At 54.3% G+C, this 14,697-nt stretch overlaps 1 protein-coding gene and 1 pseudogene across 1 annotated transcript in view; one reads left to right on the top strand and one right to left on the bottom strand.

Annotated features, from left to right (window-relative positions):
- The window catches only part of LOC137464150 (class II histocompatibility antigen, B-L beta chain-like), a 124,739-nt gene that overhangs the window by 79,693 nt on the left and 30,349 nt on the right, over window positions 1–14,697 (top strand).
- Window positions 10,322–14,697, bottom strand: part of LOC137464123 (zinc finger protein 850-like) — a 466,862-nt pseudogene continuing 462,486 nt past the window's right edge.

The raw sequence follows: 14,697 nt of genomic DNA, 5'->3' as shown, positions 1-14,697 counted from the left end.
AAGGGATTAACAGTTCTTAGGTAATTTAATTTTTAAGTACCACCATGTGGTCTAGTTTTCCCTGGTTTGGGTGGCATGTGGTCGCAAGTGTATACTTCCCATTTACAGGGCCTTATCTAAATATGGGTCCTATAACTAAGGCTACTGTGTCTGTTATCAAGTTTGTCCTCTGGGTGAAGGATTCATGGATCTTTAATTTCCTCTGGATGGCAGGTACATGGATTCAGAGCTATCACACACTAACTGCATGTTTTTGGAGTTACTTTAATAATGGTACCTACTGTGAGGAAATGACACGGGGGGAAACTTTCTCCCAACCTTTTAACCATCTTTTTGGGTCTGCTCCACCAGTTTTCGAAGGGTTAAGATCCACTCTAAGTGCTAATGATATCATACAATGGGTGGTGTTGCTGATATGCCTGTTATGTTTAGCACTCAGAGATAAGAGAAGATTAACCTGGATAACTACCCTGACACCTACACCAGAGACTAAAGATGCTGCTGCAGAGACTGACACTACCCCAGAGACTGGAGATGCTGCTGCTCCAGAGCCTGACCCTGCCCCAGAGCCTGCCTCAGAAACGAACCACCCAGATTGGGTGAGGGTGCTGGTTAAGGAGATGCAGGAGATGCAAGAGATGCTGAAGGAGTGCATTTCACCAGCTGGTGAGAAACCCGCCCTTTGCCTTGAAGAGGGACAGTCTAATAGTACAGCTGTGGAACCCAGAAATGTTACAACTGTCCAGGTTCCAGCTGAACCACAAAGGCAGTCACAGCCAGCAGCAGTTGCCCCGGTAGAAACAAGGAGGTCTAAGATGAAAGCAGAGCACCCAGATAGGGGAGGGCCCTCACAACCCACAGGGGAGCCAGAGGTTGCAATCATCACCGAGTCCCTGACGTACGAAAGTCTCCGTAATCTGCACAAAGACATTGTGCGACGAGGGCGTGAGGCTTATACTACCTGGTTACTCCGGGTCTGGGACCTTATGGGTACAGGCGTGCAGCTGGACGGTGGTGAGGCAAGGAACTTGGGACCCTTAACCCAGGACTCAGGTATGAATCAGATTTTTGTAAGGGAGCCAGGATCCCTTTCTCTCTGGGAGCGGCTTTTAATGAGTGTCAGAGAGAGGTTTGTCCACAGGGAGAGAATGCAGGAGCACCACCATAGAATGCGCTGGAAGACCCTGGAGGAAGGGATCCAACAGCTGAGGGAAGTGGCAGTATTAGAGGTACTCTTTGGGAGGGATGGACAACATAATAATGACCCCGACAAGGTCAGGTGCACAGGGCAAATGCTGTGGAGTCTGGCAAATCTTGGGCCATCTCAGTACACCACTTTCATTGCAACAATTGATGCTGACACTAACCGAGAGACAGTGGGCTCTGTTGCCAACAAACTTAGGAATTATGAGAGTATGATTAATGGCCCAATGCAGGCTCATATCTCAGCTGTGATTAAGGAGTTCAAAGAAGAGATGAGGGAGGAAATGAGGAAGGTTAATGCAGCACCCATACGAGTCACAGGCCCCAAAGTCAGACCCCAACATTCCCCAGCTAGAGAGAGAGGGTACACCCCAAGGGCTAATCTGTGGTTCTTCCTGCGTGACCACGGGGAAGACATGGGGAGGTGGGATGGGAAACCCACTTCTGTCCTGGCAGCACGGGTCCGTTAACTCAAGGAGGGAAACTCTAACCGGGAGAGTTCCACCAAGGTGAAGGTAGCCTCAACCTCCCATGACCAAGCTTTTGGGTACGATCTGTCAGATCCCCTTGAAGGGACCTCTAGTATGTATACCCAGGAGAGGAATAAAAAACAGTGTTAGAGGGGCCCTGCCTCTAGCCAGGGAGAGGCACGGGAAAACCGGATCTTCTGGACGGTGTGGATCCGATGGCCTGGCACATCAGAGCCACAAAAATACGATGCCTTAGTTGATACTGGTGCACAGTGTACCCTGATACCATCGGGACATGTGGGGGCAGAGCCTGTTTCCATTGCTGGTGTGACAGGGGGATCACAGCAATTGACCCTGGTGGAAGCCGAGGTGAGCCTGACTGGGAAGGAGTGGCAGAAACATCCTATTGTGACTGGCCCAGAGGCCCCGTGTATTCTGGGCATAGACTTCCTCCGGAACGGCTATTACAAAGACCCGAAGGGACTCAGGTGGGCTTTTGGCATAGCTGCTGTAAAAGCAGAGGACATCAAGCAATTGAACACCTTGCCTGGACTGTCAGAAAACCCGTCTGCAGTAGGACTCCTGAGGGTAGAAGAGCAACTCGTGCCAATTGCGACCTCAACAGTGCACCGCCAGCAGTATCGGACGGATCGAGATGCCGTGATCCCCATCCACAGGATGATTCGTGAGCTGGAGAGCCAAGGGGTGGTTAGCAAAACCCACTCACCCTTCAACAGCCCCATCTGGCCTGTGCGCAAATCTGACGGAGAATGGAGATTGACTGTGGACTATCGTGGCTTAAATGAAGTGACTCCACCGCTGAGCGCCGCTGTACCGGATATGTTGGAACTCCAGTACGAGCTGGAGTCCAAGGCAGCGAAGTGGTATGCCACTATTGATATTTCTAATGCGTTTTTTTCCATTCCTCTGGCAGCAGAATGCAGGCCTCAGTTTGCTTTCACCTGGAGGGGCGTGCAGTACTCCTGGAACCAACTGCCCCAGGGGTGGAAACACAGTCCCACTATCTGCCATGGACTGATCCAGACTGCACTAGAAAAGGGTGAGGCTCCAGAACACCTGCAGTACATCGATGATATCATTGTGTAGGGGAGCACAGCGGCAGAAGTGTTTGAGAGAGGTAAGAGGATCATCCAGATACTGCTAGAAGCTGGCTTCGCCATCAAGAAAAGCAAAGTCAAGGGACCTGCCCGAGAAATCCAGTTCCTGGGAGTGAAATGGCAAGACGGACGGCGCCAGATTCCCACTGAGGTCATCAACAAGATCACCGCTATGTCCCCACCAACCAGCAAGAAGGAAACACAAGCTTTCCTAGGTGCCATAGGTTTTTGGAGGATGCACATTCCCGAGTATAGCCAGATTGTGAGCCCTCTTTACCTGGTTACCCGCAAAAAGAACGATTTCCACTGGGGCCCTGAGCAGCAACAAGCCTTCACCCAGATCAAGCAGGAGATCGCTCATGCTGTAGCCCTTGGCCCAGTCAGAACGGGACCAGAGGTCAAGAATGTGCTCTACTCTGCAGCCGGGAACAATGGCCTGTCCTGGAACGTTTGGCAGAAGGTGCCTAGTGAGACTCGAGGTCGACCATTGGGATTCTGGAGCCGAAGTTTCAAAGGGTCCGAAGCCAACTACACCCCAACAGAGAAGGAAATCTTGGCTGCCTATGAAGGAGTTCAAGCCGCCTCGGAGGTGATTGGCACGGAAGCACAACTCCTCCTGGCACCCCGACTACCAGTGCTGGGGTGGATGTTCAAAGGAAAGGTTCCTACTACCCACCACGCCACCGACGCCACGTGGAGCAAATGGATTGCTCTCATCACACAGCGCGCCTGTATTGGAAACCCGAATCGCCCTGGGATTTTAGAGATAATTACGAACTGGCCAGAAGGTGAAAACTTTAGTCTCACTGACGATGAGGAGCAGGTACAAGCGACAAGAGCTGAAGAAGCTCCACCCTATAACCAACTACCAGCAGAGGAAACACGTTACGCTCTTTTCACTGACGGTTCTTGTCGCATCGTAGGGATGAACCGGAAGTGGAAAGCAGCCGTATGGAGCCCCACACGACAAGTTGCACAAGCTACCGAAGGAGAAGGTGGATCGAGCCAACTTGCTGAACTCAAGGCCGTTCAGCTGGCCCTGGACATTGCTGAAAGGGAGAGGTGGCCAAAGCTCTACCTTTATACTGATTCATGGATGGTAGCCAATGCTCTATGGGGCTGGCTGGGAAGGTGGAGGAAAGCCAACTGGCAACGTAAAGGAAAACCAATCTGGGCTGCTGATATATGGAAAGACATTGCCTCTCGGGTAGAGAAACTAACAGTGAAAGTCCGTCATGTAGATGCCCATGTCCCCAAAAGTTGGGCTAATGAGGAACACCGAAACAACGAGCAGGTAGATCAGGCAGCGAGAATAAAAGTGTCAAAGATAGACTTAGATTGGCACCATAAGGGGGAGTTGTTCCTGGCTCGATGGGCTCACGATGCCTCGGGTCATCAGGGCAGAGATGCCACCTACAAGTGGGCACGAGACCGAGGGGTGGATCTAACCATGGACAGTATTTCTCAGGTTATCCACGACTGTGAGACATGTGCTGCCATCAAACAGGCCAAGCGGGTAAAGCCCCTGTGGTATGGGGGGCGGTGGTCCAAGTACAGGTATGGGGAGGCCTGGCAGATTGACTACATCACACTGCCCCAGACACGCCAAGGCAAGCGCTACGTGCTGACCATGGTGGAAACCACCACTGGATGGCTAGAGACCTACCCTGTACCTCATGCCACTGCCCGGAACACCATCTTAGGCCTGGAAAAGCAAGTCCTGTGGAGACATGGCACACCTGAGAGAATTGAATCTGACAACGGCACCCATTTCAAGAACGGCCTTATCAACACCTGGGCCAGAGAACATGGTATCGAATGGATATATCATATCCCCTATCATGCTCCAGCTGCCAGCAAAGTTGAACAGTGCAACGGACTCCTTAAGACTACCCTGAAGGCACTTGGTGGGGGAACATTTAGAAACTGGGAAAATAACCTGGCAAAAGCAACCTGGATGGTCAACACCCGAGGATCCATCAATCGAGCTGGCCCTGCCCAATCTGAACCCTTGCACACAGTGGATGGAGATAAAGTCCCTGTGGTACATATGAAGGGTATTTTAGGGAAAACTGTTTGGATTAATCCCACCTCAGGCAGAGACAAACCCATCCGTGGGATTGTTTTTGCTCAAGGACCTGGTTACACTTGGTGGGTAATGCAGAAAGATGGGGAAACCCGTTGTGTACCACAGGGAAACCTGGTCTTAAGTGAGAACTGAGTATAAGATTTCATTGTGACACAGATGGAAATAGAATAAGGGGTGGATAATGTCCTGGCTTGTAAAATAAGCATGTATTCTATTTTTGCCATCTGTTGGGAGTTAGGCAGTTTTTCTTATCTCTTTCAAGAACAATGACACTGCCAGGAAGATAATCTCCTGTTAATGGGCTATTGAATTACTCACTGTGGCTGGTAAGACTAGTTACATCATCCCATTGTGAGATGCTCCACCCAGAGGGAGGAGCCAAGCATCCCTGCCACCATAAAACAAGCATTTCTGAGACAACAGACAGCCTTCTTCGCCGGATTTCCCAGAGGAATCAGGAACCAGGCCCAGCTGCTCCTTCGCCGCATCTTCAGAAAGGACCTACACCCTTCTGCAGATTGCCGCTCCAGGAGGAGCAGCCACCATCTGGCTGGACTACTATCAACACCCTGACTTCTCAGGGTGTCAGGTTTTTCTCACTCTGCCAGTGGTTTTTTTTGCTTGTGCTAAATTGCATTGTTATTTAGTTTTTTTCCATCCTAGTAAAAAAACTGTTATTCCCATTCTCATATCTTTGCCTGAGAGCCCTTTTAATTCTGAAATTGTGATAATTCGGAAGGAGGGGGTTTACCTTTTCCATTTCACAGGAGGCTTTTGCCTTCCTTCACAGACTCCTGTCTTTTCAAACCAAGACACAGTACTACCTCAGGGGCTAAAATGTTCCCCCACTATATGCCAGTGGTATGTCGCCAGGGTTCTGTCCCCAATGCGTGCCAAGTGGACATCCTGTATTTTCTATCATTACATGGATGACGTGCTGATTTGTGCCCCTGACAGCGAGGTCCTACAAGCAGCTCTGGAGGACACTGTTAGGGCCTTGTTGGTGGCCGGATTCAAACTACAAAAAGAGAAGGTAGAGTTACTGCCACCCTGGAAGTACCTGGGCCTAGAAATTAATAACCAAACAATTAGGCCTCAACAAATTCAGATAAGTAACAACCCCAAGACGCTGAATGACATCCAGCGCTTGTGTGGATCGCTAAATTGGATCAGGCCATGGCTGGGACTCACCACGAGGGAACTATCCCCTCTTTTTGACTTGTTAGCAGAAAGGGAGGGGCATGAGGGTTTAAGTTCCCCAAGAGTCCTGACCCGGGAGGCCAGAGCTGCACTCGAGAAGGTCCAAACCACCATCGCGAGTAGGCAAGCCCATCGCTGTCAACCAGGGCTGCCTTTCCACTTCATCATCTTAGGTGAGTTATCCCATTTATATGGTATAATATTCCAGTGGGACAAGGGCCAACAGGACCCCCTCTTGATAATAGAGTGGGTGTTCCTTGGCCACAGACAGTCCAAGAGTATCGCCAGGCCACAAGAGCTGATGGCGCAGCTCATAATACGGGCCAGGGCTCGTCTGCAAGTACTAGCGGGTTGTGACTTCACATGTATCCACCTCCCCATCAAAACATCCACGGGGAAAATGACCAAGGAGACCTTTGAACACCTTCTCAGACAAAATGAAAATTTGCAGTTTGCTCTAGACAGCTTCTCAGGCCAAATTCAAATTGGGCATCCTGGCCATCATCTGTTCAACACAGAGTTCAAAATATTGCCAAAAGAATTGCAAAGTAAAAAGCCACTCAAAGCACTGACAGTGTTCACAGATGGGTCAGGGAAGTCCCACAAGTCAGTAGTGACTTGGAAGGACCCAGAGACTCCGTTGTGAGAATCAGACATTAAGGTGGTGGAAGGTTCCCCACAAGTAGCTGAGTTGGATGCTGTCGTGAGGGCTTTTAAAAAATTCGATCAACCTTTTAATCTGGTAACAGATTCGGCATATGTGGCAGGAGCAGTGTCTAGAGCTGAACATGCAGTTGTAAAAGAGGTCCCAAATCAGGTCATCTTCAGGTTGCTCACAGAATTAGTTCACCTGGTTTCTAACCGTGAGCATCCCTTTTATGTGGTACATGTGAGGTCACACACGGATCTCCCAGGCTTTATGGCCGAAGGGAACCGCAGAGCAGACGCCTTGGCAGCCCCAGTACAGCTGGGAGGCCAGCCGAACATAGTCGAGCAGGCCAGGCTCAGCCATCAGCAGTTCCATCAAAATGCCCCAGGTCTGGTACGCCAGTTCCATCTGCGGCGTGACCAAGCCAGGGAAATTGTGGCCTCATGCCCCAACTGTCAGGAGGCATCTTTACTAACACTGGGAGCAGGTGTGAATCCCAGAGGCCTCCGCAGGTGTGAGGTATGGCAGATGGATGTCACCAAAGTCCCTGAACTGAGGCAGCTCAGGTATGTCCATGTAACCCTGGACACCTTCTCGGGAGCGGTTTTTGCCTCAGCCCACATAGGGGAAAGGGCCACAGACGTGAGAAAACACCTCATACACGCCTTTGCTACTTTGGGGGTCCCAGCCACAATAAAAACTGATAATGGTCCAGCATATACTTCCAGGGTGCTCAGTAACTTCCTGCAGGAATGGGGGGTCCAATATAAAACCGGGATTCCTCACTCCCCCACCGGCCAGGCCATAATAGAGAGGACTCACCAGACGCTGAAACAGGTCCTCCGGAAGCAGCGGGGAGATGTGCGAGTGCTGTCACCGCACGAGAGGCTCTGCAAGGCCTTGTTTACCATCAATTTCCTAAATTGCTCTTTTGACAGGCAAGATCCGCCAGCCCTGAGATATTTCAAACAACATCAGGAGCTCCAGCCAGAGGAGAGGCCTCCAGTATTAGTGAGGGATCCAGATTCTAAAGAAATCCAGGCTCCATTACCACTTTTGACTTGGGGATGGGGATATGCCTGCGTATCCACGCCCTCAGGAGTAAAGTGGATCCCCAGGAGGCATGTCAAACCTTACACACCAGGACAGTCAGTGAGTCAGAGCGATACAGTGCCAGTGGATGCAACCGATGATCCCACCAACCAAGGGGTTGCATCCAATCGCAGACACCGCAGAAAAGGGAGAGACTCAGCATCTCCCTAAAAAGCACTTTTCCCACATCTACCTCAGACCGTATATGTCTCCAGGCCGTGTTTATAATAAAGTTGTTGTCCCAGTTCCCCTATCCCCAAACACCCAGGAAAAAAGCAGCTCCAGTACCATCCCGAGGCCCTCTCCATCTACAAAGCAGTCACAGCAGCAGAAGAAGCTAGGAGAAGAGACCACTGCGCAAGAATCCAAAGAGAAACAACTGTCTTTTTTATATTATTTAAAGCGGGGAATTGTTGCATCCTGGGTTTGGGTTCAAATTATGGGTTTTTTCTTTGTTAGTTTCCCAGTTCTCTGTACCCTCGTGCATCCCCCGGGTTTTTCCCTACTCCTGTGGTTTCCATGCCCGTCTCCCTGTTCTCGCGGTGCCACTCACCCCAAAGTCCCGTGTCCGCCCCTGCCGTGTTCCCATTGGTCGCAGTAGTACACGTCATCACCGCGATGTCTGTACCCACTGGGCGGGAGGGCTCCCCGTCCGCCCTGTCCCTTCCCTATTTCATCCCACTCCTCGGCATGCTCAAGGCCATTTGCATCCGTGCGAAGCTGGGAGGAGCTGCAGCTTTTCCACCGCAGTTCTCGCAACCAATAAAGCATCCAGCTGCCATGCAGACGGATTTGGGTGAATTCCCTGCCTCTTTGTTTCTTCCCTCGCGCCGACGGCGAAGCGCGGCCAACAGCCCACCCCGGAGCGCGGAGGCAAAAGCGCCCGGGACCTGCGGTGAGCCCCGGCCCCGAAGAAAAGCTGAGACGCCCAAGCCGGGTGTTCGAGAGATGACCGGGGCCGAGAAAAGTAACGCGCAGCCGCGGATTTCAACCAGAACCAGCAGGATTCTGGACTGAACTGAGGGGATTTGGAAAAGGACCGGCAGAATTTCACACGAAAATTCGGGAATTTCGCCCAGACCCACCCGAATCATGAATCCCGGAGCTGCCCGCAGAGCGCCCCGCGCAGCCGGGGCGTGTCCCGGCCCCTCGCAGCCCTCACCTGCCGCCCAGGTGAGCTCATGCAGCTCGGCCAAGGTGTTCGTGTACCACTGCGGGAAGGCGTTCTTGCACCGCAGCATGCGCGAGCGGCACGTGAACATGCACCTGGACCTGCGGCCCTTCACCTGCGCGCAGTGCCGCAAACGCTTCAAGATGAAACATCACCTGACGGAGCACATGATGAGTCTATGCAGAGACTCAGGGACATTCTGAGGACACTTTGGGAGCACTTGGGGACACTTTGGGAAGGTGTGTGGCGACGCTGGTGGGGGCGGGGGGGTGAACGAGCCTCCCCTCAGTGCCTTGCAGGAGACCCAGCTGTGATTTGGGGGCCGAAGGGGTCCCCAGGCAGCCCCCACTGTTGAGCACTGACCCTGCCCGGGGGGCACTGGGACCCCCCAAAAACCGCACCTGCACCCCCTTCAGTGCCTCCGCCCCCCCTCACCGGGCACTGGGACGAGTGGAGACCCCCCCCTCTCGGTTTTCTGCTGGTCGAGATGACCCTGAGATTGTGAAAAGTCCTTTTCTCCCAGCCCATGCAGCCAAAGGAGGAGTCGGGATGCGTAGCTTTGCTTCTCAAGGTCGTTTATTTTCTCTTATCCATAACATGCTTTGTCCGCTCTGCTGAGCTCTGTCTGGCAGGTCAGGTCGGTCTGTGGCAGCCTCCCTGCCCTCAGGGCGGTGTTTGCCTTTTACACTAAAAAGTACCTGTACTGTGTTTACAATAACGTGCCAACACCTATCATTCATGTTGCACACTGTGACTCTACCTTCAACCAAGAGAAAAGTGTCACCACCACAGCAAGACATGGAGGGCAAGAAGAAGGAGAAGGTCAGGACACGCCCAAATCCCTCCAGCTTGTCCCCTTGAACCCCTTATTTTAAAACCCTAAAATTCTACTTTTTCACCCTGTGTTAATTCACCTACCACCCTACTCAAACCCTCGTGGCTTGTAATTCCTCATACAACGTTGGCAGTTTTCTCCAGGGGCTAAAACCAAAGCCACAGGCATTCTTGACACCATGCCAAGGTCTCCGAGCCCCCTGCCAGGGGCTCGAGCCATCCAGGGCAGCCAGAGGGATGTCCTGGATTCCGACACTTCCAGTCACCGGGCACCGGGACCCCCCGTGCACTGCCTCACCCCGTTAGATGACCCCCCTTAAAATGCTGGGACCCCTCCTGATCCATGAGCCCCCCCCAGTGCAACAGGACCCCCCACTCACCGCCCCTCCCCCATCCATGGGAACCCTCCCAAATCACAGCAGCACAAGGAGAAGAAGCCAACACCATCCCCTCAGCCAACGGGGATCACCAGGACCACGGATCACCAGGGCTCTGAACAACAGGGGTCACTGGGGATCATCCAGCCGGAAACTGCCCATGGGGGATGGAGCTGGAGCAGCGCATGAAGCGCTTCCCTCACTCCAAGCTCTTCCCTCACTCGGGGCACTAACAGGGCTTCCCTTACTGGTGCCTCCCTTGGTGTCTGGTCAAGTTTGAGCTCCTGGAGAAGTTCTTCCCACACTCCCCACACTCGTAGGGCCTCTCCCCGCTGTGGATGCGCTGGTGTCTTCTCAGTTCAGAGCTCCACCCAAAGCCCTTTCCACATTCCAAGCAGGTGTAGGGCCGTTCCCCAGTGTGGATCACCTGGTGCCGGATCAGGTCAGAGCTCTCTCTGAAGCTCTTCCCACACTCCCCACACTCGTCACAGCTGTGGCAGTGCAGGCCCAGAAAGCACTGAAGCTGCAGCAGTGGCAGCAAGGATTGGCCCCGGTGGCTGGAGATGCCCAAGGAGGGTGCCCAGGCAGAGGATTTGAGCAGAGGATGTGTGGGCAGGCCCAGGGGCTTGCCCCGCTGTGGAGCCCTGGCTGCTGCTGCGCTGCCTTCAGTGCAGGCTCCGTGGGGGCCTCCCATGCTCCTGCTGCAGGCGGGAAGTGCAAATCTCCGGGGCTTCAGAGCCCTGGAGCCCAGGCTGAGGGGTCCCCCCGTGCTCAGCTGTGCTGGGGGCTGTTTCTGGCCTCAGGGACACTTGGCATGGGCCACGCCACTTGGCCACCAGTGGTGCTGCTTTGGCCTCCTTAGGCAGGGCCCGATGTCCTGCTTGGATGTTGGGAACAGCAAAGTGCCAAGGCAGGCTCTGTGCCAGCCCAGCTTCCTGTGGGAGAGATTTCACAAGAGACAGGACTCTGGCCACAGACTGCTTTAAATGTACATCCCTTATCCCCACCCTGCACTGGGTGGAGAATTACCAGGGTAAGGAATTCCCAAGATCAATTGCAAGGGAGAGAATTGAATATCTGCCCTGGGTCTGGCTCCTCTTCTTGCCAAAGCCAACGGCAAAAGCCGTACCCATGGCATCTTGGTTTACAGCCCTGACTCCTTCCCAGGGGCTGTTTGGGTGGGCTCTCCCCTGCCCAGGAGGGCAATGCCTCTGCCAGGTGCTTGTGGCCGATCTTGTCCCCTGGGTGCTCGGGCCCCCTTGGGCCCTGGGGTTGATCCCTGAGGGGCTGTAGGAGCTGTGCCATGGCCTTTGCCTTCAGCTTGGCCTTTTGCTCATCCCTTCTTGCATTCAGCTGCTGTGCCTTTGTGCCCAAGTGCTCCAGGGCCTTCTTCTGCCACTCCTGCAGCCGCGCTCACTGCCTGTGGGTGCTCATCCTCTGAGAGCTGCTGAGCTTTGTGCAAAATCTTTCCTTTCTCCAGCGACTTAAAGCAAATGCTTAATAGAAAACCCTGATCCTTCCATGTACAATCTGCATTTCCCAGATGTGTCTTTGTTTTCCTCCTTGTGCTCAGGGTCCCCTCCCCAGCCCGTATCCCAGAGCCGGTCCCTGTCCTGCCGCAGTGTCCAAAGGCGGCCCCCCCGGTGGGCAGGGCCGGCAGCTCCACGGGGCCGGGCAGCGGCCGGGGCGTCCCGCAGGCTCCTGGGGGCCGGGGGCCACTGCCGGCCCTGCCCGGGGCTGGTGGGGTCAGGCAGCGCCCGGCGCTGAGCCCCGGCTGCCCCACAGCCCCGGCCCGGCCCCGCAGCTCCACACAGGCCCCCAGCCCGTGCTCCCGGTCCCGCACCTCTGCGCCCGGTGCTGCCGCTGCCCACCACAGAGAAACCCCCTGACATCCTGACCTCCTTCTTTTCCTCTCCGGGAAACCCGGGATGGAAAGGATCTGGATCAGCTGGCAAATTCTGAGCATAGGACAGTGCTCAAAACATCCCAGTCCTTTGTATTTTTCTGTTCCTTCCCTTCTCCATCATCCTTTTTCTCACCACATAGATTCCTCCTGCTGCTTCTTGCCTTCACCATATTGCTGCACACTGCCCTTCACCCGATCCCTTCCCAGCACACCAACACCATCCATCCCCTGTTGTCCAAATCCCTTCTCCTCTTCCCTTATTGCCCCCCTGGCTGTCCATGTCCTTAATTACCTCTGGAGGAATGTGCAAACTACCTCAACATTCTCCCAAGGGACCCTTCAGAGACATTTTGGGATCATCATCCCTTTGGCCAGGACCCCTCCCTGGCTTTCCCTTTTCTCCCCTCCCTGGGTGCGCTGCCATGTTCACTCCCCGAAGATCCCAGTGCACTCACTGCTGAGATTTTCAGTGCTCTCTCCCTGCTGACTCTTCACAGACCCCCCTGATGTGTCCCTCGTCTGTCTCCTGGTCATTCCCGGGTCCCCAATCGATCCCCGGTGCCGCCGCCAGCCAAGGGAGCCGATCACCCAAAGTGGGTGAGGCACCTTCAGCTGCACTCCCTGCCCGCCGCTCCGGACGGTGGAAGGAATTCCGGATAAGCCCCAGGGTGTGCGGGAAAATTGACATCAGCAGAGGTTTCTGTCCACAAAGCAGACAGAGGAGTCCTGTAAAAGTAATTTCATTCCTAGAAATGGGAGAGGCCATGGGACATTCCCCATGGGATCTCTGCAGTTGTTGGAGGACACAGCCTCCTTTTCATCCCAGTTCTCCTGGCCACATCTCCCTCTCCCTTTCCCCGCTGGCTGAAGTACTTGAGAGGTGCAGACTTCCCAATCCACCTGCTACATACCCCCTTCATGTGCACCCCACTATTGTATAGCAGACGATATTCATGGCTCTGTTAAGTCTTTTTTGTTCTTCTGGAAGTTCATGAATTGAGCGGGACCTTGGCTGAGCAGCAGTCTGTGTCATCAATTGATAACATTTCCTGAAACCGATGGCTTCTCCTGTCACTTCCTTATGCACAGGTGCCTGGCCGTATCTCGGAGCAGATTCACAGCATCTGTTTGTAAAGACACTTTCCTCTTGTTCCTTTCATGGGGGTCCCCCGTTTTCGGGACATCCCCCCTGGAGCAGGGTGTCCCCTCTTTGCTGCAGCCCCAGCCCTCAGGCAGAGCTCAGCCAATCAGAGCGCAGGGCGCTGATGACTCACCAGTTGCCAGGCAGACTCGCAGCTCCCAGCGTTCCCCACCTGGACCCCACCTGCGCCCTCCCCTCGGCCCCATCGCCCCCGCGAGGGGAATTTGGGGAGGTGGGAGTGGGGCAGCGCCAAGGCCGGGGCCCCCCGCGCTGTCCTGGCGGGAGCGGCTGCAGTGGGGACCGAGTGCGGGCGGAAGCGGCCGAGAGCCCAGCGCTGCCCCAGCCCGACCTGCCCCAGCTCCATCCCTGCCCCTGCGCTGGGATGCTGTGGGTCTGGGGGGAAGAGGGAGCCGGCAGTGGGTGCTGGGCCTGGGGGCAGGAGGAGAAGGGAAGGAGAAGCAGGGTTGAGGAACAAAATGGTCAAAGGATGGGCGTGGCAGGAGAAGGTGGGATTGTGCAGGAGAAGGAGGAATAGCAGGAGGAAGAGGAGTGTGAGGAAGAGCAGAGACACAGGAGGAGGAGGAGCAGAAACAGGAAGCAGCACAAGGTTCCACCCTTCCCTGTGTCTGCAGCCTCCCCCCAGCCCCAGGAGCGCTGCTCCCCCCACATGCTGCAGGTGACTGTGGAGGGGAATCCAGGATTTTCACGGGGTGAATCTTGGTGTATCTGAGCTTGCTTGGGCTAAATGTTGTTGCTTTGGTTTTATGTGGCAGCTGAATCTTTATCTTTTGAAGGAGGTTTTTGCTGAATTTTGAGGTGTGGGGATTTTTTTATCTGTGTCTTGAATTTTGCAGTATTTCTGGGGTGAATCTTGGTGTTTTGGAGGTTCTCACAGACACAAGATGCCCAGTGATTTCCTGAGATGAAGTGGGACAAGGAGGAACCTCCAGTCCAAGTTGCTCTCCTCTTGTTTTTTCCCCAAACCAGGATTTTTCATTCCCGTACCGTGGCTGGATGGAGGAGGAGGAAAAGCCCCGGAGATCCTGCAGGAGGAGGGGCTGCAAACCCAGACCAGGGAGCTGCAGGGAGGAAGGAGCCCCCCTGAGCCAGGAAGGCAGCCGGAGATCCAGCCGGATATCGGGGCTGGTGGAGAAGCCTCATGGCAGGGAGAAACCTCACAAGTGCTTGGAATGTGGGCAGGGTTTCAGCCGGAGCTCCCACCTGATCCGGCACCAGAGAATCCACACTGGGAAACAGCCCTACGAGTGTGGGGAGTGTGGGAAGGGTTTCAGCCAGAGCTCCCACCTGATCCAGCACCAGAGGATCCACACTGGGGAATGGCCATACGAGTGCTTGGAATGTGGGCAGGGCTACAGCCACATCTCCAAACTGATCGAGCACCAGAGGATCCACACTGGGGAACGGCCCTACGAGTGTGGGGAGTGTG

This window comes from Anomalospiza imberbis, chromosome 37, assembly GCF_031753505.1.
Source record: "Anomalospiza imberbis isolate Cuckoo-Finch-1a 21T00152 chromosome 37, ASM3175350v1, whole genome shotgun sequence".
NCBI classification, from domain to species: domain Eukaryota; kingdom Metazoa; phylum Chordata; class Aves; order Passeriformes; family Viduidae; genus Anomalospiza; species Anomalospiza imberbis.
Note: the sequence above shows the minus strand (reverse complement) of the source record. Positions and strands in the feature narration are given on the sequence as shown.